A 23,764-nucleotide genomic window follows, 5' to 3' on the forward strand; every position below is an offset into this window, starting at 1 on the left:
AGACGTGGGTTGTTGCTACTACAATTATCTCTTCTTTATTCAGCTCTTGCCCATCTTCAACAACAAGATCTGCATGGTACTTTTCTTGCTCTTTCACAAGCTTTTTCTTTGTAGCCCATTTGTTTGCAATACCATTATTGGATCTTTTTATTGCTTTTCCATTTCTATGCTATGACAAAAGCTTTTTCGTGGTCACGTTTGCAACTAGCTTGATGTTCCTCTTTATTTCTTCTATCCTTCTCACGAAGCAAAGCCACTAGGCTTTCAAATCTTGTAGCTACCACATGAAGGATTTCCGAAGTGTGCTCATATTTGAGTGATCCCTTGCATACTCTTAATGAGTAGCAACCTTGTTTTCAAGATCTTCATGCTCACATTTAAGACTAGCAAGTTACTGGACTACTGACCCAAACATGGCCAAATGATGACTCAACTCTTCATTTTCATTCATTTTAAGATCACAAAACTTGAGCTTCATGAAAAAAATTAGAGTTAGTGATTTTGTTTTTGAAGATGCCTTCCATTTTCGCCCAAATTTGCTTGGCTATAAATTTGAAGTCTAAGTGATGCACCAAGGAATCTGCAAGGCTTAGACCGATTAGGACAATGGCTCTCTCATTATGTCGCCGCCACATCTTTTGCTAGTCTTGTTCAGTATCTCCTGGATCTTGGTCGTCTCTTGAGACTATCTCCCATACGCCCTCTCACATCAACAAGAGCTACATCTTGGTTTGCCACGTAGGGAACCTGGTGCTAGAGAATTTGTCAATTGCTACCATTGATAGTGCCATGATGTCGAAGCAAAGGTAGGTGTTCAATGGGCAACAAACATGAGATGCTAATGGTGATGTCACACGAGAAGCTCGACGCGTTCTCTCGAGAGCATGGCACACGTGCAAGAGTTGAGGTGGAGAAGCTCACAACAATCGGCTGTAGAAGTAGCTGAGCAGAATCTAGAAGGCGTGAGCGAAGAGAGGATGGAAGTAGAAGGCATGGGCAAAACGGCCGCAATGGTGGTCAAAAAACGAGGACTGTCAGGTAAGGCCAAAAGGGGCACAAGTCCGCCCGGGGATGGGTGGCTTAGCCCAGGTCTTTGTTCCCAAAGTCCGCCCAACTGGTTGAGTTGGCAGCTCAGCCCCACCCCACCAAGAGGGCTATCATGAGCTCCACCCGCAGCTGTGGCAAGACGGTGGAGAAATGGGGGCATTGTGAGAGATGCGAACGAGCAGATGGAATCATTGCATGCGAGTGAAGGTAGATGAATGCCGGCGGCACAACTAGTCTGTGATGGGCAGCCAGAGTGCGCGAAGACAAGCACTACAGGATGTGAGAGCTAGCATGCGAGTGAAGGTACGCGAATGCCGGTGGCACGATCAGTCGGTGATCAGCAGCCGGAGTGCGAAAAGATGTGCAGTGGAGAATGTGAGCTAGCTCTGATACTAACTAATGGTATTAGGGTTAGCACAGAAGCAGGCTAGAGCTATGGAGGATGAAAGTGCGCCATGGTGTGTGTGTGTGTAGAGAGGGGGAGAGACAGAAAGAGAATGCTCAAGGAGAAAATATTGCAAGACTCAATGATGGTTAATTAAATGTGATCTCCAATGAGTGCAATGCTTTTAGCCTTATCTTTTGACACATCACACACATTGAGGCAATGACACATGTCTAGGCCTATGACAACACTGCTTATTGCATTCACATATAATATATCTAGCTATAATTGGTTGTTTACACACATAAACACACTGACACATACTAAGATGTGGTTTACACACAGACTGTACACACAAGACTCTGAATCCCAACAAAGCTGAGAAGCAAAATTTCTTTTGCGAGAAGCAAAACCAGGCTTGAAAACCCAGGCATTTCTATGCAAAATGAGCTGCACAAATAACAAGTATCGTGTCATTTTCAACCTCTCATTCAATATCAATATAATTATATCAGTGTCAATACTGATGATTCCCATATGCAGAAAAAAGTACTGCAAAAAGACTGATTTTGTTTGGCATCTCTCACCATAGTTACTCTCATAGCGTCTTCTTTATGAATATGTTTCAGTATGGTAGCCTTTTGGCCTGTGTTTTTAAGTGCTTCTGGAGCTGGCGCCTTAGAATACTGCCTATAAACTTTAAACGTTTTACACAGGATTTAGGACAGGGAAAAAATAAACCTGGTCCTCCTTGAGAAAAGCTTCTTTTACCCTTGGTTTTTAAATAATCATCTGTCTGTTGACTGTTTTGTGTTTCCCACAAAAGATCCACACTCTGATTCTCTCCATCTTGAGCAAGCCCCCTTTTGAACTTTTCTCTCTCAAATTCTGCTTTGAAAGTGTAGGTGTCATCCTCAAATATTGCATCCCAATTCCCAAATCCATGCTTCAGCACTCCCTGTATAAGAGCAGCGAAAAAATTACTGCAGCTAATCAATCTCCAAAAAGAACTAAAAGATAGTCTCAGGATGCCACTTTGCCCAAGTGGAAGGGAAAAATACCATAGCAAGTTGTCTGTCATGGTTGCCACTTTGCCACCAAGATGGTAGATTATGGCTCTGTTGTACTGTTAATCCAACACTTCTCCAGTCCTCAGAAAACAGGTCTGTGGCTTGTCTTAATGTCTCAAATAATTCGAGCCTCTCCTTCAACCTCACCTTGACATATGCGCAAATGATTTGAAACTAATGTCAAAAATATCAGTATAAAGATCACAGATTCAATATTAACACTAAAAAGATGCAGCACGCTCAGGTTTAACCACTGTAGTTGGCAAGGCATTCTTCCAAGGCCAGCTACTGCAGAAAAATAAAAGTAAGCAGTTCACTTATCAAATAAAGATTCTCACTGCCGTTTTTTGTGTAAGAACTGCTGGTCCTGCCTGAGAGGGCTGTCCAAACTCTAAGTGACCCTTCTCATCACTGTCATCTGATGACCCCTCATGATCCACAGAGCCTGACTGCTGTGCCTATTACCACCATTAAATAAATATTGTCAGTGTCATGCCTTCCTGCATTATTTTGTTGTGACCAATGTCAAAAAATGCTAACCATTTCAAAGTTGTAGCTAATCAATTTGCACACGAAGTCTGAAACTGTGTATGCAAAGTTACCTGATAAAATTGTGCAAATAAAGATTTAATATTCAAAGAATTATCATGTCCTGAAAAGTGCTATATTACCATTATGACTTCATATCCACTGTGAACCTCCAGGGTTGAAGGAAAGTCTTTTCTATTAACAAAATATAATGCTAAGACCATATTCATAAGAAACGTTTTCTCCGTTTTGTCGTTTCAAAAGGTTTTGTTTCGTTTCGTTTCGCCATTTGGAAGAAACTTGTTATATAAGCATATTGTTAAGTGATAAAAGTCACATTTTAGTCTATAACATAGAAAGAGAAACATTCAAGACACTTCTCCACAAAATTTGCATTTTGTGCCAGAAGTCCAATACTTGCTAATGAGAACAGAATTCCCCCAAATGTCCCGTTTCAAACATAAATATGTATGTGTATGTAAGCTTCAAACCTAAGATTTGTTTTGGGGGCAGCATGTCGGCGTGGGGTGGGGGGGGGGGGGGCTGTGGGGCTTCCAAAAAAAAAAAAGACGTTTGGGCGAAACAGTGTTTCTGCTAGGAGGTAAATATTTTGTCACACAGAAACATTTCATCCCGTTCCCAAGGAACAAAACACGTGTTCATGTGACTATGGGTGCTGGCTCTGACCTTTAGGCTGAATCCCTTACCAAGCACCCTCAAACTAGATTTGCCTCCCTTTTGGATAGCCTTGAATTCAACAATGGGAATGCTCAAGCTCTTGGTTGAAGAAGCTTAGCCTAAGATCCACATTTGAATTGTTAGAAGGGGAGATAATGGTTCACACAAGCATGTAGTCGACTCGGCAATGTGCAAAACCTTTTTAAGCCATCTCTAAACCATCTGGCCTCCAAGGCCACCATCCCTAGTAGACAAAGGAATCGGGCATCCATGCTTAACCATAGCTATTCCTCATCAAGATGGTAAGGAACTTTTGGTACAATATGTAACGTACACACATGGAACAAGTATGCAAAATACTAATTGGGTTAAGGTATGTTGTCATCTTTTGAACAAATAGGTATGTGCATATGACTACATATGCGTAAGCCGGACAATTCGATCTACTGTATGAGAATAGAAATGTATTCAGTTAGAAGAAACTTAGGAGAAAAAAGAAGGAAAAGAAAAAAACTCTAAATTGTTATACCATCGTAAGGCCATATGAATCTGAACTTACGAATAATTTTAAAAGAAAGAAGAGAATCACTAAAAACAAACAAAATAAAAAATAGGAAAGCTTAATAGGGACACCTAAGAAAAAACTATAAACTAATGCTTCTTTTTTTTTGCACATGTACATAATGTTTCATAAAAAATGGAACACATGGTTCTTGGAAGCCTAGTACGGATCAATACACGTGTGCCAAGGCTTTCTAAGCAATACATCACAACCATTCAAAGGCGTTACAAGAAAGTTTTCATGGTCCACATAGCCTTGAATATGTATGCATAACTTGCCAATAATTGGCATAACCTAGACTCCTCTACCAAACAAAGGCAACCCCTGCTTCAATTTGAGAACCCACGTCTCCCACTTCAATATCCAAAACAGCTACCATCTGTGTAGATATAAAGTTCGCAATCGCACAATCATAAAACAAGAACAAAGTGGGCTGATCCTTAAGCTGTCCTCAAGCTTTACATACAAGCCTGTCTTTGCTATCATGTGAAGTATTTCCCTGCACGTCCAGAACCATATGCACATTAGGCTTTGATGCATTCCCATTTTCATGCTTCTTCTTGTCTGGGCATGCGTTTGCAATATACTCATACTACCACAAGTAAAGCAATTCCCCTCGCTCATATACCGCTTTTTCTGCTCCGCAATGAGACCATAGTCTTTCACTTGGAAGGGACGCTTCTTGGTAGGCTTATTTTCAACCTTTGGACCATTTTTATCTTGGTTTTGGCCCTTTTTAGGTGGCTGTCCAGTATCTTGCAGGTTTTGGACAGCCCTCTCTTTGCCTTGGAATGAGGGTTTAGCCTTATTGGATCGACTCAATTGCTTAGTGGCAATGGCAGTAGTGGCTGTAATTAGTTGACGTAAGGTGTGACCAGGATACATTAGTAGTCCCGCTTTGTACACGGGTTATAATCCCAATTCAAACCTTCTCTTCCTGTCTGTCTCTGGAACATGCATAAATGGAGACACCTCGAGAAGCACTTTCCAAAACTTTTGCACATATGCATTCACCGATTCTCCCTCATTCTACTTCACCCAATTCCACTTCACTTTTATATCATTTAATGCATTGGGAGGCAAGAACTGGGCATAGAACCTCTCCTTCAACTCTTCCCATGATCTAATAGCATTTGGTAAGAGCTTCTCAAGAAGCCACCAATGAGCAGCAATACCTTTCATGCACATGCTTACATGCCGGATCATGGATTTCAGAGTGAAATCCTCATCACTAAAAGCAATATCAAACTGGGCAATAAAAGCAAGTGCCTTTGATACATCATATTCCCCATGATATGCATCAAACTTCAAAGATTTGTCTCCAGCTTTAAAGTCACGTGACTTTGATGCATTAGCTTGCATCTCAACATGTTTTCCCACATGTATGTCCATTGGAACAGCCCCTATGACTAGCATCTTTTTGGGAACAAAAGGTGATGCATTGGACATAGAAACATGTGCCCTCTAAGCATGAGGAAAGGCTGTCCCCTCAACACACATTGGTGCATTTTCACCCATAGCTTCTCCCTCACGAGCACACTCGAGGGCATGAGTAGCATGAGATATATGTGGTATACATGCCAAGACAGCACAAGGAGCTTCTGAACGCCATCCATATACAAAGCCATAGGGGAAAGACATTAAACATCAATGCACAATGCCATATACACCACAACAAAATGGTGTAGCAAAGAGGAAGAATAGATCATTGATGGAAATCATGAGGTGCATGATAAAAGGTAAAGAGTGGCCACACAAGTTTTGGCTTGAGGCCATCCTATGCGCAACTCATGTACTTAATAGATGCCCCATGAAAGCCTTGAAGACCATCACACCATTTGAGGCTTGGCATGAACGGAAGTCCAAAGTTGATTACTTTCGTGAAGGTTACAAACTTTATGGCCTCTCTACTCACCAGTAGGGATGTCATATTTGCTGAAAATTTGGTTCAGCCACTTGCCTCTACACATAGGCAAGTCATTGGTGTCCCAGATGACTTATTTCGTCATCATGTGACATTCCCGCATTCTGAAATTTCTGAACAGCAGGGTTTGGGACAGCAAACACCTTCGGATGAGCTTGGAAATCAGCCCATTAACGAGCCCTATGGTCATACACGTGTTGATGAAGTTGTAAGGGATGAACGGAAAGCCATACATGAGGCTAGAACAGTCCCTAGATGGCTAATTCGTACCCTTTAAGAAAGCAAGCCTAGTGCTTCTTTTGAGAGCAGGACAAGGGCAGCAAGAAGAGGTGAATCTAGCAAGCATGAAATGGATTACACTTGCTTGGGTAGTATGTTTGATTCTGAGGAACCATTCTCTTATGAGAAGGCTCATGGCAATGAGCATTGGGAGACAGCCATGCAGGACAAGTTTCGTTCCATACAAAAAAACAATATTTGGGAACTAGCTGACTTGCCTCCAAGCAAGAATGTGATTGGTCTCAAGTGGGTGTACAGAATCAAATAGAAACAAGATGGATCCATTGACAGGGACAATGGCAAGGCCGGTCACTAAAGGCTATTCCCAAGAGAAGGGGATAGACTATGATGAAGTGTTTGCCCCAACTTCAAAAAATGATAACCATTCGCACAGTCACTGCATTGGCAACTCACCATGGTTGGAGTATGCATCAGTTGGATATAAAGATGACATTTTTGAATCGGGATCTTTTGGAAGAGGTGATGAGGCTTTATGGATTGGAAAGTGAAAAGTTTAGAGAAAAGCTTGTAAAGGTGGATGAGAAGGTTCAAGAAGAGGCAAACAAATCCCGCGGGTTTAATAAAGGCCAGCACCAAAACTTTGCTCCGTGCACTTGAAGAGCTTCTCAAGAGATTCTTGAGACATTTCAAGGTACCTAAAACAATGAGAGGGTAAATCGTCTATAGAGAGGTTGAAAAAAAGCTTTGTGCTCTTCTCAAAAGCTGGCCTTTTTCAAATAAAAAGCTTAGTTTTTTTTAATAGATTAACTCCTTGCTTTATAAAGCGTGGCTTTTTTAATAAAAAGCTTAACCCTATGTTTTGCAAGGCATTGTCCTCAGCTCTTTAAAAAAGTTTGCTTTCCTTTTAAAGAAAACATGGCCCCTTGCTTTATCTAAAAACAACAAACAACCTGCTTTTTTTTTAAGTCACCCCCTCTCTCTACCTGCGTATCAGCAGTCCTCTTTCTCTCTCTCTCTCTCTCTCTCTCTCTCTCTCTCTCTCTCTCGTGTGTGTAAGCTCCACCTGTCCCCAACACATGCTGCCTGCCAGGCTGCCCACTGCTGTCCCTGGTCTGCCCGGCTGATCTGCACATCAGACATGCCCTGTACGTTGTCTTGCACATCCTGCTGCCCTGTTGGCCCCCGGCTGCCCCGCTGGCCTGCACTCTCTACTGTGCGCACAGCCTCTGCTGGCCAGCCCGTAGCACATCTGTGTGCGGCCTGATCTGCCCGCCATCATGTGCTGACTCGGCTGGGGCTTACTTGAAAGGTCTATGGCCGGCCTTACCCTAGGTTTTATGGCTGGCTACACTCAACCCAGAGCCTGGCAGTTTGGGCTGCCTCATGGGCCTGGCTACAGGTTTCCCTTGCCCATGGCCTCCATGGCCAAAGCTTGTCTACCTCCGCCCCCCCCCCCAGAAGAGCTGTGCACTGCTGCCCCCCTTCTCCATGCTTTTCCCCGTCCATAAGCTCCACCATGCTTGTCTCCCAACACGGGCAGAAATCAGGGGGCAGAAAAACCTTCTCTCGCAGGATCTTGTGCACAAAGAGGACAGCCCACAGCATCCTTTTTCTTCCTTCCTTCCTTGCTCCTTGCACATCCGCACACATGGTTCTTTTCCTTGTCTCTCCCATACATCAATACGGGGAAACCAGCCCGCATGAGGGTACTGTCAGGCACAACCTCCATGCCTCGGGTTCAAACTTTTCAGATCAAAGCTCTGATACCAATGGAAGGTCTTCACTGGTCCGTGCCCATGGATAATCTGACGACATAGAACATGTAACTATTTGGCCCTCCTAGCTCTATTTCACATGATGAAACCCATGCCCGGAAACCACACAGGTGGAACAAGACATGCAGACAGGCTCCATAAGGTTTGATTGAGAAAAGCACCAATTTGGTCAAAAAGCAAGAAAAAGCAAAAAGTCAAACTAGGTTGACTGCGAGCCAGGGCCACCACTGGCAAGAGGAGACTTGAGCCGGACCAAAAATCTAAAAGCTGCTTTCCAAAAAGCAGCTCCAGGGCCAAAAAGCAAGGCCCTAAAGTTAGAAATGCAAAAGCTAAATAACTTTGCCAAAAGTTGAGTAATATTTTATTATTGAAAAGCAAAAAGGGAAAAGCAAAGAGTAAAAAGGCAAAAGCAAAGCATGGATAAGCTTTTGGCAAAAAGCAGGGCCCTCTTCAAGTATAAAAGAAGCATGAGCCTCTCTTGAGCATCAAGTTGGAGGACAAACTCTTCATCTTTAAGGTGTTGCCGTCTCTGTTGAAGCTTGGAAATCATCTTCTTGATCATGAACCAAAACATGGAGTTTTTCATTGTTGCCCACTGATTGAGAGTGCCTTCATCGGCTATAGTGCCATGTCATCATTTGTATGTATGGCTGTACAAATCCGTATAGCTGTACAGAACTGTATAAACATGCGCGCAGCTGTACAGACCAAAAATTTCAAAAACCCTAAAACTATTCCAAAACCCCTAAAAACTCCTTTTCAGTGGTTTTTATCTCCCGAAAACCATTAAAACAGGTTTTATATCAGCTTTCTTGCCAGAAACAACTTTTCCATGGTTTTCTTCATGAACAAGGCTGTAGGAGTTGTGGAGATTACTCATGGGATGAGAGAGTTATTCTTATACTTAAACTCGGGCTTGGATCTAGACTTAGACTTGATCATTGGATTGGAAATAGGACTTGGACTTGGACTTGGATTTGCACTTAGACTTGGATTTGGATATGGATCTGGACTTGGACTTGGACTTGGACTTACACTTGCACTTGGACTTGGACTTGGACTTGGACTTGGACTTACACTTGCACTTGGACTTGGACTTGGCCTTGGACTTGGACTTGGATCTGGATTTGATGTGGACTTGGATTTGGACTTGGAATTTGGAGTTGTGTTCATTGGAGTTGGATTCATTGGATATTGAATCTGGTACTAGCCCGGTGAGAGATACTTGTGGGTCATCTCCGTGGTGTGCTCGCCATAAGAGATCTTGTGCCTCAACACCAACTTTAACTTAGGGCTTCTACATCGGCATATTTGTTTGCTTTTGTATTCATTGATTGTATTGATCCTAGCAAGTGTGCCCGTGGATTGTTCCTGAATAGATTCCTGAGAGGGGCCAGGGCCTATTCCCCCCCGCTCAATGTGGTGTACTGTGCAAGATCCCTATTCCCTTCTCTCTCTCTATCATTATCTTTTGGATATGTGGTTGAGTCTGTCACGGCACGCCCCGCTAGGCTTACAATGGTATCAAAGCAGAATTTCTCTTGAAGAAACTTTCTTAGGGTGATATATCCATGTTGAGAGCAGAGGGCGACCAAGGGCCTAATGAAGGGAACAACTATGAGAACAATACAAGAATTCAAGATGGGAATTAGGCCATGGCATCAGAAGAGTACCATGACTTTCAACAGTTCAGATAGTTTCTCCAAGATGAAGAATTCCTAGCTTGGAGAGCCGCATGTGGTTTCTATGGGTTACCATATGGATTTCACTTTGATGAAGGATCCTTATGCTACCAAAGAGGATTCCAAAGATGTTTTGGAACAAATTGCGGAATAGAAATTTGATGACTTTTTATATCATCAACTAGGGTTCTCTTATGACGCAAACCCAGGTTATTTATGACACAAGGAATTGAGGCCAAAGCAATGGAAGAATGCCATGCTCCTCCCTACATGGGACATAGAGACACCTTGACTACACTTCAAGCTTTTGAGAGCTACTTCTATTGGCCTACTACGAGAAAGGACATTAAACTTTATGATTCGAGAATGTTTGGTTTGTCAGAAGGTCAAGTTTCATCAACCAAAACCAACAGGACTATTCCACCCATTGAATGCTCTATGGGAGAACATTGCTATGGATTTTATCTTTGGATTACCAAAGTCAAGATTCGGAAATGATGGAATATGGACTATTATTGATAGATTCAGTAAGCAAGCCCACTTTATTCCCGTGAAGAAGACTATCCGCACAGCGCATATGGCGAGATTGTTTATTCAGCAAATTTTCAAACATAATGGATTACCCAAATCAATTTTAGGGGATAGAGATCCTCGGACTACTAGCTTCTTTTGGAAAGCTCTTTTTGACAACATGGGGACAAAGCTGAATTTCTCTTCCGCTTATCATCCTCAAACAGATAAACACAGTGAGACTGCAAACCTCACTATTTTGGATATGCTAAAGTGTTATGCCAGACTGATGCGCAGACTACAGGAGATGGGAGTGCCCACAGAGCTGCTTTGGGGAATCATGGCTTTATACAGGACAGTTGTGGGGCAGGTACATACTACTCAGGGTACATCTGAGATGGTTCACTCCACTATTGGGGTGAAACAGGGCTGCCCCCTTTCTCCCACCTTATTTCGGATGTATGTGGATGAGGTTTCGGACTATGTAGAGCCGGAGGGTGACAGAGGAGCACAGCTAGCAGGGACATGGATTCCACTATTATTGTATGCTGATGATATTGTGTTGATCTCAGATTCTCCAGAGGGGATGCAGCCTCATTTGGATGCATTGCACACGTTTGCACAGGACAGTGGATTGTCTTTTAACCTTGGTAAAACCAAGGTGATGGTGTTTAACACCACAGCACAGTGGGTTAGGAGGTCAGCACCCACCTTTACATATGGTCAAGAGACAGTGGAGTATACAGATGCATATACTTACCTTGGTGTGGTTTTTAGTGGCCCACTATTTTTCTTGCGGAGAGCAGATTGACCAGAGCTTATGCAGCATTGGGGAGAGCAACGGAGACCAGATTGACCAGAGCTTAGTGTGGTTTTTAGTGGCCCACTATTTTCCTTGCGGAGAGCAACGGAGACCAGATTGACCAGAGCTTAAGCAGCATTGGGGAGAGCAACGGAGACCAGATTGACCAGAGCTTGGTGTGGTTTTTAGTGACCCACTATTTTCCTTGCGGAGAGCAGCGGAGACCAGATTGACCAGAGCTTATGCAGCACGTTCGCACGTTCAGTTTCAGGAACCTCGAACAAAGCTCTAGCTCTTTGACACTTTGGTCACTTCAGCCATGCTGTATGGAGTGGAGATATGGGGACCCTCAGTGGATCATCACAGCTGAGCTGGTAGCACTGATAGATGGATATGTATGGAGAGGCCCTTGGTTTCTATGATTTCCCGGACGATTAGGGCCAAGCCCTCCGTACCACATGATATTACCCGTGCAGAGATGGCTCCCCCCCCATTGTTAGTAGAGGCACTCACTCGATCAGTCTCCTTTATACATAGCACTTGGGCTCTCCCTAGAGACAGATATGCTCGCTTAGCCCTGGAGTCTTCACGACAATTGGCATCACAGGGAGACGGATCATGTTTGTATGCACAGATATTGAAGCTTGAGGACACAAGTAGCTTAGTAGGCTAATCCCAAGTCACCTGTTTTGTTCGTCTTCGAGCCTTTGAGTACATGTTATGCATCCTGTTTGCCCTTTGAACGGCTAAGTATAGATGCTGCCAACAAAAACCAAGTGTTGTCTGGGAATCCAATGAACACTCTGCCACTAAGCATTCACCCATACATAACACAATTGCCACCTTGTGTACATGCAGTTTTCATCTTTAACTTCACTTGGCCCAAGTTTCCCCATCTGATTCCGATGAGAGCAATTGCCACCTTGCTGCTACATCCAACCATAAGTACATTGCCACCTGCACTCCTGGCTGTTTTCATCTTCAAGTTCCCCTTGGTATGCATATGTGCCTTCATGGTCCTAAATTGACCTCATGTAGCACGTTGTATTCCAAAAATCTGTTTGCCCTCCCTAGATTTCTCCAGTTTGGGTCGGCATGGATCTCGAAGCGTTACACACACTAAGAGTCCATGGATTGTAGCTCCGGTTTTGTGACCTTCTTGTGCGATACTGGTTGCACGGCCACAGTGATATGACCACTATGTTGGGTCCTTCTGATGATATGATATGTGTGAATAGGGAATCTTGGTGCCATGATTGGACTCACCCTCACCCGAATGATGATGTCTCTTGCCAGCTTTACTTGCCCGGCATTTGCCAACCTTCTGTCAACACACATGATGATATAGATGATGGGGTTATTGGTGCCATCCTTGGTCTTACCCTCACCCGCACATCAATGGTGAGAATGGCTTCCGTTTCCCAGTCGCTTCCACCAACTCAAAAATGGGGGTTCAAGCCCCGTAGATGCTGCCAATTTCAGCTGACAGGGGGTTCAAGCCCCTTTGATAAGATTGCACCAGAAATGGGGGTTCAAGCCCCTTGGATGCTGCCAACTGCAGCTGCTAGGGGGTTCAAGCCCCTTGAATGTGATTGCATCTGAAATGGGGGTACAAGCCCCTTGAATATGATTGGGGGTACAAGCCCCTTGGATATGAATGGGGGTACAAGCCCCTTGGATGCTGCCAAATCGCAGCTGACAGGGGGTTCAAGCCCCTTGAAATATGATTGCATCGAAAATGGGGGTACAAGCCCCTTGGATACTGCCAAATCGCAGCTGATAGGGGGTTCAAGCCCCTTGGATATGATTGCCTCTGAAATGGGGGTTCAAGCCCCTTGCTCAATCTGATACCTTCATGATCTGCGAATAAGATGTGGTGGCTTCATTGCCACAAGGCTCATCATGGCCTTAGCGGACACCTTGCCGCCTAGCAGGTACAATCCCGCTCGATGTATTCCCCAAAATGATTCCTCCTGGTGGTTTTGCATTCACTGCTCTTCCATGTTGTATGATATATATGAGGGTACCATGCTGACACAACGGTCCCATACCCGCTGCATCAATCTTCAAAAGACAAGCTCCCAGTCCCATACCCGGTCGCTTTCATGGCCCCTTTGTTTTGCTTCCTTGATATCCATATGCATATGCTTCATGATTCATCTATCTCTGCACAAGAACAAGTCTTCTCCGCCAAGGGTTCTTCATACTTGCCTCATGCTAGTTTCCAGCTTCACAACTACAAGCCTTCTCCTCCAAGGGTTCTTCGGTCTTCCATCATGTCACTTTCAACCCAATATACTGCATCCTTGTAGCTTCACAGCTTTGCCTTTCGGCCAATGACCTGATTCAAGTTGATCCGGCTTCCCACACCGTTTCTTCTTGGCATCCGTATTGCCGTCTATTCCACATGCTGATCTTGCTCAATTCCCATATGTTCATGCATTCTAGGGCTCCACCAACCCATTGGTTCATATCAATATGTGTCTTCCAATGATATGCCTCCCGGATTATACCGTTCGGCTAATTCACCACGATTGTCTAGTTTCCATTTCCAAATGATCTTGATGTGGCGCTTCCAGCCCGCGACCTCGAAGTCGGGTGCTGCTGGTCCGAATGTGCCATCATATCTTGATTGCCGTTTTCTGCAAATCTCCACCTTCCATGGTGGTAAACTCATGTGAGGTCCCAAGCCTGCTGTTCTTCTGACTCGAAGTGTTGTCAGCCCCACCAGGACCAAGTTGCATATATCTTCATATGAATGATATGGGCCTCTATTATAGATTAGCCCTTGCCAACAACTCAGTTGGACTTGCACCTTGATACCTTCCCTTGTATCCATGCCAAGCATTCCACATGCCAAATAGCTCATTGGTCAACTATGGATTTTCACAAAACAGACTGCATAACTGCATTCTACTCGGAAAACTGATCACTTTTCATATATAACATGTCCTCAAATTCCATCATTTTGGGCCTCCGTCCAGAGCTGCCTTGTTATTCAAGCTTCCTGTTCTGCAGCCTGGGTCACCGGCGGTCCCGACCAAGCATGCCATCCTGTACCTTGCGTCCACACGCTCGTGATAGGTATATGTAATCATGGGCAAATTCCATCGTCTTGATGTTCAAAAATGCGTTTTTTTGCTGTCGGCTACTTTTGTGCCGTCGGCTCTGTTGCCGTCATATAGTCCTGCTCAAAATGCCGTTTTTGCCGTTTTTCGGATTTTCTTCCGTCTGGCATCACACGCCCCCATGTGGGCTTCCCAATGATCTCTGCGCAGACTACAGGAGATGGGAGTGCCCACAGAGCTGATTTGGGGAATCATGGCTTTATACAGGACAGTTGTGGGGCAGGTACATACTACTCAGGGTACATACTACTCAGGGTATATCTGAGATGGTTCACTCCACTATTGGGGTGGAAACAAGGGCTGCCCCCTTTCTCCCACCTTATTTCGGATGTATGTGGATGAGGTTTCGGACTATGTAGAGCGGGAGGGTGACAGAGGAGCACAGCTAGCAGGGACATGGATTCCACTGTTATTGTATGCTGATGATATTGTGTTGATCTCAGATTCTCCAGAGGGGATGCAGCCTCATTTGGATGCATTGCACACGTTTGCACAGGACAGTGGATTGTCTTTTAACCTTGGTAAAACCAAGGTGATGGTGTTTAACACCACAGCACAGTGGGTTAGGAGGTCAGCACCCACCTTTACATATGGTCAGGAGACAGTGGAGTATACAGATGCATATACTTACCTTGGTGTGGTTTTTAGTGGCCCACTATTTTCCCTTGCGGAGAGCAGATTGACCAGAGGCTTATGCAGCATTGGGGGAGAGCAACGGAGACCAGATTGACTAGAGCTTGGTGTGGTTTTTAGTGGCCCACTATTTTCCTTGCGGAGAGCAGCGGAGACCAGATTGGGACCAGAGCTTGGTGTGGTTTTTAGTGGCCCACTATTTTCCTTGCGGAGAGCAGCGGAGACCAGATTGACCAGAGCTTATGCAGCACGTTCGCACGTTTAGTTTCAGGAACCTCGAACAAAGCTCTAGCTCTTTGACACTTTGGTCACTTCAGCCATGCTGTATGGAGTGGAGATATGGGGACCCTCAGTGGATCATCACAGCTGAGCTGGTAGCACTGATAGATGGATATGTATGGAGAGGCCCTTGGTTTCTATGATTTCCCGGACGATTAGGGCCAAAGCCCTCCGTACCACATGATATTACCCGTGCAGAGATGGCTCCCCCCCCATTGTTAGTAGAGGCACTCACTCGATCAGTCTCCTTTATACATAGCACTTGGGCTCTCCCTAGAGACAGATATGCTCGCTTAGCCCTGGAGTCTTCACGACAGTTGGCATCACAGGGAGATGGATCATGTTTGTATGCACAGATGACAGCTTGGTTCCAACTGCATGCCTTTAGTATGGACACGCTACCTCCATTTCACTACTCCCTGGATGCACCCTCCCTCTCTCTCACACAGGCAGAGATTACCAGACTTATCAGGCAGGACTTGACTCAGCTGAACACTAGGAGGACATGGATACAGCCGACACACGAGCTTGGTACGAAGATGGCTTTCTATAGAGATCATCTTCTCCAGCTCACGGAGGATGGGTTTGTGATTAGACCCAGCTACATGGATAGTCATCTTTCTCATGGGGTACGGTGTGCTATTGGTCAGATGCGCACATCCTCACACCAGCTAGAGATTGAGATTGGCAGATTCAGAGGAGTACCAGCTGAGGCCAGGATTTTGTCAGTTGTGCCAGATGGAGCCAAAGACAAAGTTACATTACATATGTCACTGTCCAGTATATTATGAGACACGAGGCCGTTTTCCCTATCTGTTCAAAGAGGGTTTCCGGATTACTTTCCAGAGTCATGAGATACCAGGATCAAAGATGCCTCGGATTATACTTGCAGGAGCTGCGTAGACATAGAGAGGGTCTCTTGAGAGGGAGGGGATCAGAGAGGAGAGACACCTACAGAGGGCAGATTACAGACTTCTTTCGACCAGAGATTGAGCAGCCAGGCTAGCAGGCATTGCAGCTAGCCCCAGAGCATAGCCGCACCAGAGGTACACTGATTAATCGGGCTATAGAGCTGGGATGGTCCAAGCCGCCCCAAGATGAGAGTCCCATCTCGACACCGGCGGAGACTACAACAGAGGATCAGAACCATACTAGCACTGCATGGGAGACGTCCAGTCAGAGTACTCACCATGGAGGACATTGAGGATATCCGCCATCGACCGATGAGAGACATCTTTGGATAGTGATGTATATGATGCTTACCTTTGTTGCTGGAGTTTTCCTTCCCAGATGTTATCCATTAGGAGCTCCTAGTACCTTACTTTTCCTCATAGTTGTTGTTTCAGTTTGAGTTAGTTGTTTAGTTGTTTTAGCTTTTCTTACACAGACATTGTATCAGATCCACCAATTGTTGTAACCCTTTTTGGTCTCATAGGTCATTTTGGCCTTTTGAAGACGTTAATATTTCATTTCATTTCTCTCTCTCTCTCTCTCTCTCTCTCTCTCTCTCTCTCTCTCTATGACGTAGTTCCCTCTGAGAGCGGCCAACCAAGGAGGGGACTACCCTCCCCAATGTTTTTTCTCTTTTGGAGGCTCTGAGCATGAAATTCAACATGTTGGGTCATTTTTCGCCCACGGTTGGGGGGGGGGGGGGGGGGGTCACGACCCTGACTACTGGTACTAACAGACACCCAGCCAGCCCACCCCAACCAGTCCATGACCTTAAGCCTTTTGGGTCTCGGCCCCCACACAGTCGTGGCCACCCATAAGCTCCTTGGGTCATATAATCTCTCCACCGCCTCGGAGGGTTCTCTCACCCCTCTCGGTTAAAATCATGGCATATGGACAAACATAACACGCCACGATATATGAGCCAGCATACAAAAGCATAGCACTTCTACTCATTGTCATGAATATTCAATTCACGACATAGAAGGCATAGAGCATGCAACATAAAAGTAGATTCAACCACAAAAATTGGCAATAAAAAGGCCTCAAAATTTAAATTCATTAAATAGGAATATTTACAAAAAAGTACATCAAGTACCCCAAAAAAATCCAGTGCTTAAGAGTTTTCCAAGTAAACAAAAAATTGACCTACGAAGTGAGTAAATACTCCATAAAAAATCCAGTTCTATGAAATCGGCTTTGTCAAGCCACTCTTGGGCCCATGCAGTACTTTAAATTCCACATGGAAAGAACCTCTCGGCACCAAGAGAGAACACCGTCTTTCAGTGCACAATGGGGCTATGGTTCCTTAATTTCACGCTCGGTCAAGTCGCTGCCCGTGAGGTTCCAGACCACGCTTTCCCAATCATCCTCCTGCAAAACACATGGCAGAGGATAGGGTCCAAGACATTCCTGTGGCTTCACTGACTTCAAGGCATTACTAGCCACAGATTCCATAGACCTAGCTTGTCAAATTGCGATATAAAAAGTACACCGCTTACAAGCCGTCAATAAACTCGGTTAATCCCATGGTTCACTAAGTGTATCCACAACTATAGCTGCCCCACTTCAATGTTCAGCCGAGAAAGTCACCCCTGAGGAATGCCTAGAGACCAAAAGCATAAAGCATGACGTGAAGGAGATGGTCACCCTGTGCCTGTGGCAACTAACGGCGCTTTTTGCAGAAACCTCTACCTAGTGTACAGGCCACTTTGGCTTCAAGCACCTCTTTGGAGAAAGGTGTCTTATTGTGCGCCCGGCTGTTCCTCTGTTTGCAGCAGTGCATGTACAGTAGTCGCCTTTACGACCCGCCCAGCATGCTACAGCCATCTTATGTCCTGTAAGGCTCACAAAACAGCCACAATAAACCTTGAACGTGCCTCCGTTAGGACTCCCATGCACACTGTGAACCCCTTTTATGGATCAGCCACCATGCATACAGACCTGGTGCATCTTCAGCCCTCAGCCTGTGCACTACTTGACCAGTCCGGACAGCATACAGACCTGGTGCATCTTCAGCCCTCAGCCTGTGCACTACTTGACCAGTCCGGACAGCACGCCTAGATGCCGGTGGTTCACGATGCGCCTTATCCAGAGGGATGCACACAATTTCCAGCCCATACACGGCCCCTATCCCGAACATGACCACCTCGTGCACAGCTTGCTAAAGACAATCTTGCACAAGTCCTGCATACTTATGATCCACCCTTAATAGGAATATACACACTTTGAGCGTTCCGAGAACCTGAAAAACACCAAATGTGTAAGATCCCTCCTCCCTTCTCCTGGTGTAGCTGAGTTGTTGAATTTTTATGTATATTTCTAGTGAGAGAATATGAAATTTTTCACAAGATGAGCATTTTTTTAAATGGAAAATTAGAAGGCTGAGAAATTAAGAAATTAGAAAATAAAAATTTGATAAGCTACCATGCGCAAAAATTAAGTTGGGGATTTCTATGTGCACGTGCACATTTGTACCCCTTTGCACACTGAAGTTGCGAAACATACACAGAAACGCTTAAGAAATGTCACTATGGACACTTATGCAGAGTGTCTGCGAAAACCTTGTAGGGCCAAATCAAGGTCCGAAATGACTCCGAATGGCCAAAATAAGGATAGTAAGGCCTTGTTTGGCCTTAAAAAGAATATACACTACTTTTGCTTCATTGAAAAGGGCTCCCCAAGATATGACAATGTCCCCTCTTGCTGTGCCTACTACCGTTGTCCTACTGCAAAGATTTGGTTTTGAACCAAAGGGAAAGTGATCGAGAGGGACGCCGGTAACGCTTGCCAATGGCTCCAAATCCAAAGGAACCTATGTTACCACAATGCGCCTCCGTCTTGACCCCCACAGAGCAAAGTGGACAGATCCTATGCTCCCTTGCAATAATTTCTGCTCTCTCTCTCTCTCTCTCTCTCTCTCTCTCTCTCTCTCTCTCTCTCTCCGTCCCACATGATATTGTATCCCCTCACTATACTCCACTCACCTCCATAGCGTACCCCCCCCCCCCCCCCCCCTCGCTATATTCCAGTTCCAGTTTCATTTTCTAGGTGCCGGTAGTATCATCTTTATTTTTTCATTTTCTGGGTTTTTTTATCCAGACATTGTATCAGATCCACCATGATGTAACTTTTGGTCTCATAGGTCATTATGGCCTTTTGAAGACGTTAATATAACATTTCATTTCATTTCTCCACTCTAAGATGGTGAGATAAGACTCAAATCTGCTCAATTGTGATCCGCATGACTGTGGGCCACAACAGATTGATTTATCGAGAGGTCCACATATATGCAAGACACATGCAACTAGTAAAACTGCATCTTCAGAGTATCTCCAGAGACGCAAACCATGTAGAGTGTATATATGCAAAGAAGATCAAAGCGGATGAGAAAGAAAGAAAGAAAGATTACATTACGAGACCCAGAATATCAAAGCGGACGAGAAAGAAAGAAAGAAAGATTACATTACCATCTAAGAGAGACCCAGAGAGTTTATGAGACCAAAAAAATGTTTCATGTAATCCATGTGTAAACTCTTGATGTCAAGGCAACATGAAAAGAAAAGAAACAAAAGCAAGCATACATACTACAAAAATCTCACGTGTCCCAGACAGTGTATTCGTACGTGAGATCCACGTCCTGCGATGGTGCCCTCCCTGTGGCATCAAAGAATACCTCCAAGATGGACAATAGCTCTATCATTATGTATTTTCTGGGTTTATTTGGTTCCAAATAGTAGGTCACCCAAATATTGTGTACAAGCTATTAAGAATGGGGGATTGTCCAATAAAATGTGCAGAGCATCATCTGGTCTTACCTAGGAGTTGGTCATGGGATGTGTGCATCTGTTGATGTGACCATTGAGGGTCTCCGTGATTTCTTGGACAACATCCTTGTGAACAAGGGTCAAAGAAAGGACATTTATGCATGTTTATAATGGTGCATTCACACCATTTATGTGTGTATAATGGTGGATTCACACCCTTTTAATAACTGGGTGGACGCTTTATTATACAGGTTGGACAACTTATAATATAGGCACCATATTTTTAATGTGGTGTGAACAACTTATCAAGCAGGCACCTTGTTTGTAATGTATGTGAACCTGATAACTTTTAAGAATGGAAATTTTAAGGCAATTGGGCATGCTAATGGAAGGGGGGCACATGTGGGTGGTCCCCCACACTAAGGCATTGACGAAACTCCTTACATGGAGTTAAATGCATAAAGCCTCTAATGTTAAGAAGGGGCACGTTTCCTAAGCTTTTACGTTTAGAAAGGAGCTGTAGCTGCACCCATCTGCTCTGTACCTGTTTGAGGCCTATTCCAGTTGTACCCAAAAAAAATTGACGCACTTGCTGTACTGGCAGGACCAAGTGCTGTACTTACTGAAGCACCAATTGTACCATGTGATGTACCTTCTGGAAGAAATTTTGTGCAATCCTGAAAGCCTGTGTATGAGTAGGGGCGGACCACAGAGGTAGAAGTATTTATAAACATACTTTGAAAATCAGAAAATTCTTAGTATTTTTGTACGCTTTGTTGGAAAGCATTCTATTTTTGAGTACTGGATGATTATATATGGGGAGATAGGCCCTCATAGCTTTTCCTTTTCCTTGGATAATAATATCTTCCAAGGGAGGGGGAGGTCGCCACATTTTGGCCCAATGTGGTCTCACTCTATTTCAGTCGTGGATTAGCTTTGTGTGGATGTTTATCAAGTGTTTAATCGTAGTAATGGTATGAAAGCGTTTTCCGAGCAGTTACATTAGGACAAGACCTCTAGTATGGAATTAACTTTTCCATGGAAATTTGCAACGGTAATTGAATGAGGAGCGTGTTTAACAATTCAAGACCCAATAATCCGAAGGCTTATTAGCATCTACTCGAATACACTTTCAAGAGCCAAATAATCTCAAGGCCTATTAGCATCTCTTGAAACAGAACTCTAAACACTTTCAAGAAAACTAATTGTGAAGAATCTGATGATTTTGTTCAAACCACGACAAATGGCACTTATCAATAACACAAAAGTTGAGAAACTTTAAGCCACAACAGAAAATGCATCCACTTGAAGATTGAATGGTAGATTCCTTTTGTAAGAAACCAGGACAGCTTTTGTCAGCATACCTCTTGTAAATCTGAACCTTCTAAAAGTTGCGTCATTTCTTTCATTAACCCATCATAGCATGCTTCCAAACTTGATTCTTTTTTACTTTTCAGTGGCCTCACACTTGCTTGATCCTTGAAGAATTGCCAGCTCACTTCATCTCCCTGACCAGGTATCTGAAAAAGTTCTTAAAATTTACTTTTAGAACTCTATGAGAACCCTAAATAAAAATACTTTGAGCATCTTTACTGTGGCTTTTATAAAGTAGCTTCTTCACTTACAACAGGAAGGCCCCAAGTTAACAGTATGCGAAGAAAGTTCAGCTTTTCTCTTTTACTCCATATCTGTCCATGTCTCACTTTTCTTCCAATTCCCTTCTGGATGTCTACTGCCTGTGCTCAACTAAACTTCCAAGTCAGGCGTACCATACATATGTGTTTAATAGGAGGAATAATGAATGTGTCCTTGGTTCAATACCTGCTCACCGATACGCCCAATATGCTCCACTAAGCGCTTCAGTCTTCGAGTGAGTGCATTAGAATCAGGCCACGATGAATCACCATTGGAATCTCTGTAAAGTCACACTTGGCATTAAGCCTAAAATTCCGACCCCCAAAAAAACGGCCAGCTCAAAACAGTTAGAACACGTCTGGACTGGATCAGTCTACATTACATAAGAACGCATGCAAAATGAAAGGATTTCTGCTTACACCAGTTCTTTCAGCCCTTTTTTTACAAGCATCAAACCAAGACGTACTCGTTAAAAGCTACACGCTCACATCAAGAGCTTGAGGTTTTATCTCAAAGCAAAGATGTTCTTTACAATGATCAATAAAACAAGATTACGCATTACTGCCTTCCAAACTTGCACACTTGCAGCAAAAAGGTTTCAAATATCTTTGTGCAGCATCATACTCCTTTCCTCAGGCTTGTTGACCCTGAGATAGTAATGTGATGTCAAAATCTCTCTCTTACTCTTAGCATACACTTGACATGCATAGCGAATGGAAGTAAGAGTAGACTCCCCAACACACATTCATAAGAGTAGACTCCCCAATGCACTTTCTTTATTTTCAGGGCATGTTCTAGCACAAGGTCAAAAGTGTAGGCTATTATCTAGAAAGGACCAGCAATGCTTTGCCAAATGGCAAAGACCTCCAAGGCACTTGGTGCACTTACACTTAGCAACAGCTTGTAAATCTCAAACACACTCAAACATCCTTGGTGCCCTCATAGTAACGCAACAAAATCTCATTTTGCAGATATGCATAAGCACAAGTGGACATTTAAATCCTCTATGGACTCATATTAAAAGATGAGCGGCAGAATATCCTCTTAGTAAGAAGACAAGAGTACAGTGGAGTAATGCACGCAAAGACGCGAGATGGAGGCTCTATGTTGACTAAAAATAGAGTTCCTTTACAAAATCAGGAAGTACAACAGTAGAGGGACCAGCCTTATTGACTTCTTCAGCTTGCCTTATGCTCTACCTTAATGGTCTTTATATAGTGGCGTATAGAAGCTTGAAGGTATTTGTGAAAGATATAAATATTCCAAAAGCTAGTAGATAAAAAAGATCTATAGTATATGTCCACATTTCTCCTAAGTAGGCGATGATATGGACATACAGTGATGTCATGGCAGTCCATGTGGGGCCGACATATGAAATCTTATAGCATCGAAAGCTCACGACCGGCGGGGGGGGGGGGGGGGGGGGGGGGGGGGGGTCAAAATGGTGCATGCCACCAGGCCGAATTCTGAAATACCTATGGGCCAAATGCTAAAATACTTATAAATCTGTAAATATAAGTGTGTGCAGAAAAAAGTAGTCATTACGGTACTCACCAAGAACCCCTCAAGGGCTACTTTGTTTTCTCACTCCAAGTGCATATCCGCACTCTTCAGATTTCTCACGTGCGAGTGGCTCTGTGTGAATTCATGTTGCTTGCTCCTGTGCTGCACAAAGTTTCATCTCGCCACTTTGTATCTTCTCCTCGATGAAGTGGTGGGGAATCTCTGTATGGTAGTCTTATCAGGGTGAAATAAAGTTGATCTCTCTATATGTAATCCCATGTTTGAAAGTACCCAACAAAGCTAGATGCATTTGTGATTTTTTCGTATTCTCCTTGAATAGGAGACAAGAGAAACAGAAGGCTGCATCTTGCTAGAATATGCAATAGCTCCACCGCTAAGATGAAAAAACTGGCCCTTGATGATCTCTGGTCATCTACATTGTCTTCCCAATCTGCACCTTAAAAGCCCCATAGTTGCAAACCTCTACTCAAATTGGTCCTGATGTGTCACATGGTGATCAAGAGACCATGTGATGGTTGTAAGGCTTAAGCAAGCCAAAGCAGGCTCTACATCATCAACGTGTGACCCAAATAAAGGCAACAATGTATCAAAGACATCTTCTCGTCCAATTGATGTCTATTTTTGACATGACATCAATGGCTAAGATG

The 23,764-nt window shown here is 44.0% G+C and overlaps 1 pseudogene across 1 annotated transcript in view; it reads right to left on the reverse strand.

Annotated features, from left to right (window-relative positions):
* Positions 1–1,823: 1,823 nt before the first annotated feature.
* LOC147613233 (uncharacterized) overlaps positions 1,824–23,764 on the reverse strand; it is a 99,168-nt pseudogene continuing 77,227 nt past the window's right edge. The window contains exons 6-11 of the transcript XR_015263382.1: positions 21,780–21,873; positions 21,584–21,694; positions 21,323–21,478; positions 2,841–2,960; positions 2,494–2,649; positions 1,824–2,390 (exon numbers count right to left, since the gene is read on the reverse strand). The product of XR_015263382.1 is annotated as an uncharacterized LOC147613233 (transcript). The remainder of the gene's footprint in view (positions 2,391–2,493; positions 2,650–2,840; positions 2,961–21,322; positions 21,479–21,583; positions 21,695–21,779; positions 21,874–23,764) is intronic.

The sequence above is a fragment of the Cibotium barometz genome, chromosome 44 (assembly GCF_041138505.1).
Source record: "Cibotium barometz isolate CiBa-2024 chromosome 44, ASM4113850v1, whole genome shotgun sequence".
Taxonomy (NCBI): domain Eukaryota; kingdom Viridiplantae; phylum Streptophyta; class Polypodiopsida; order Cyatheales; family Cibotiaceae; genus Cibotium; species Cibotium barometz.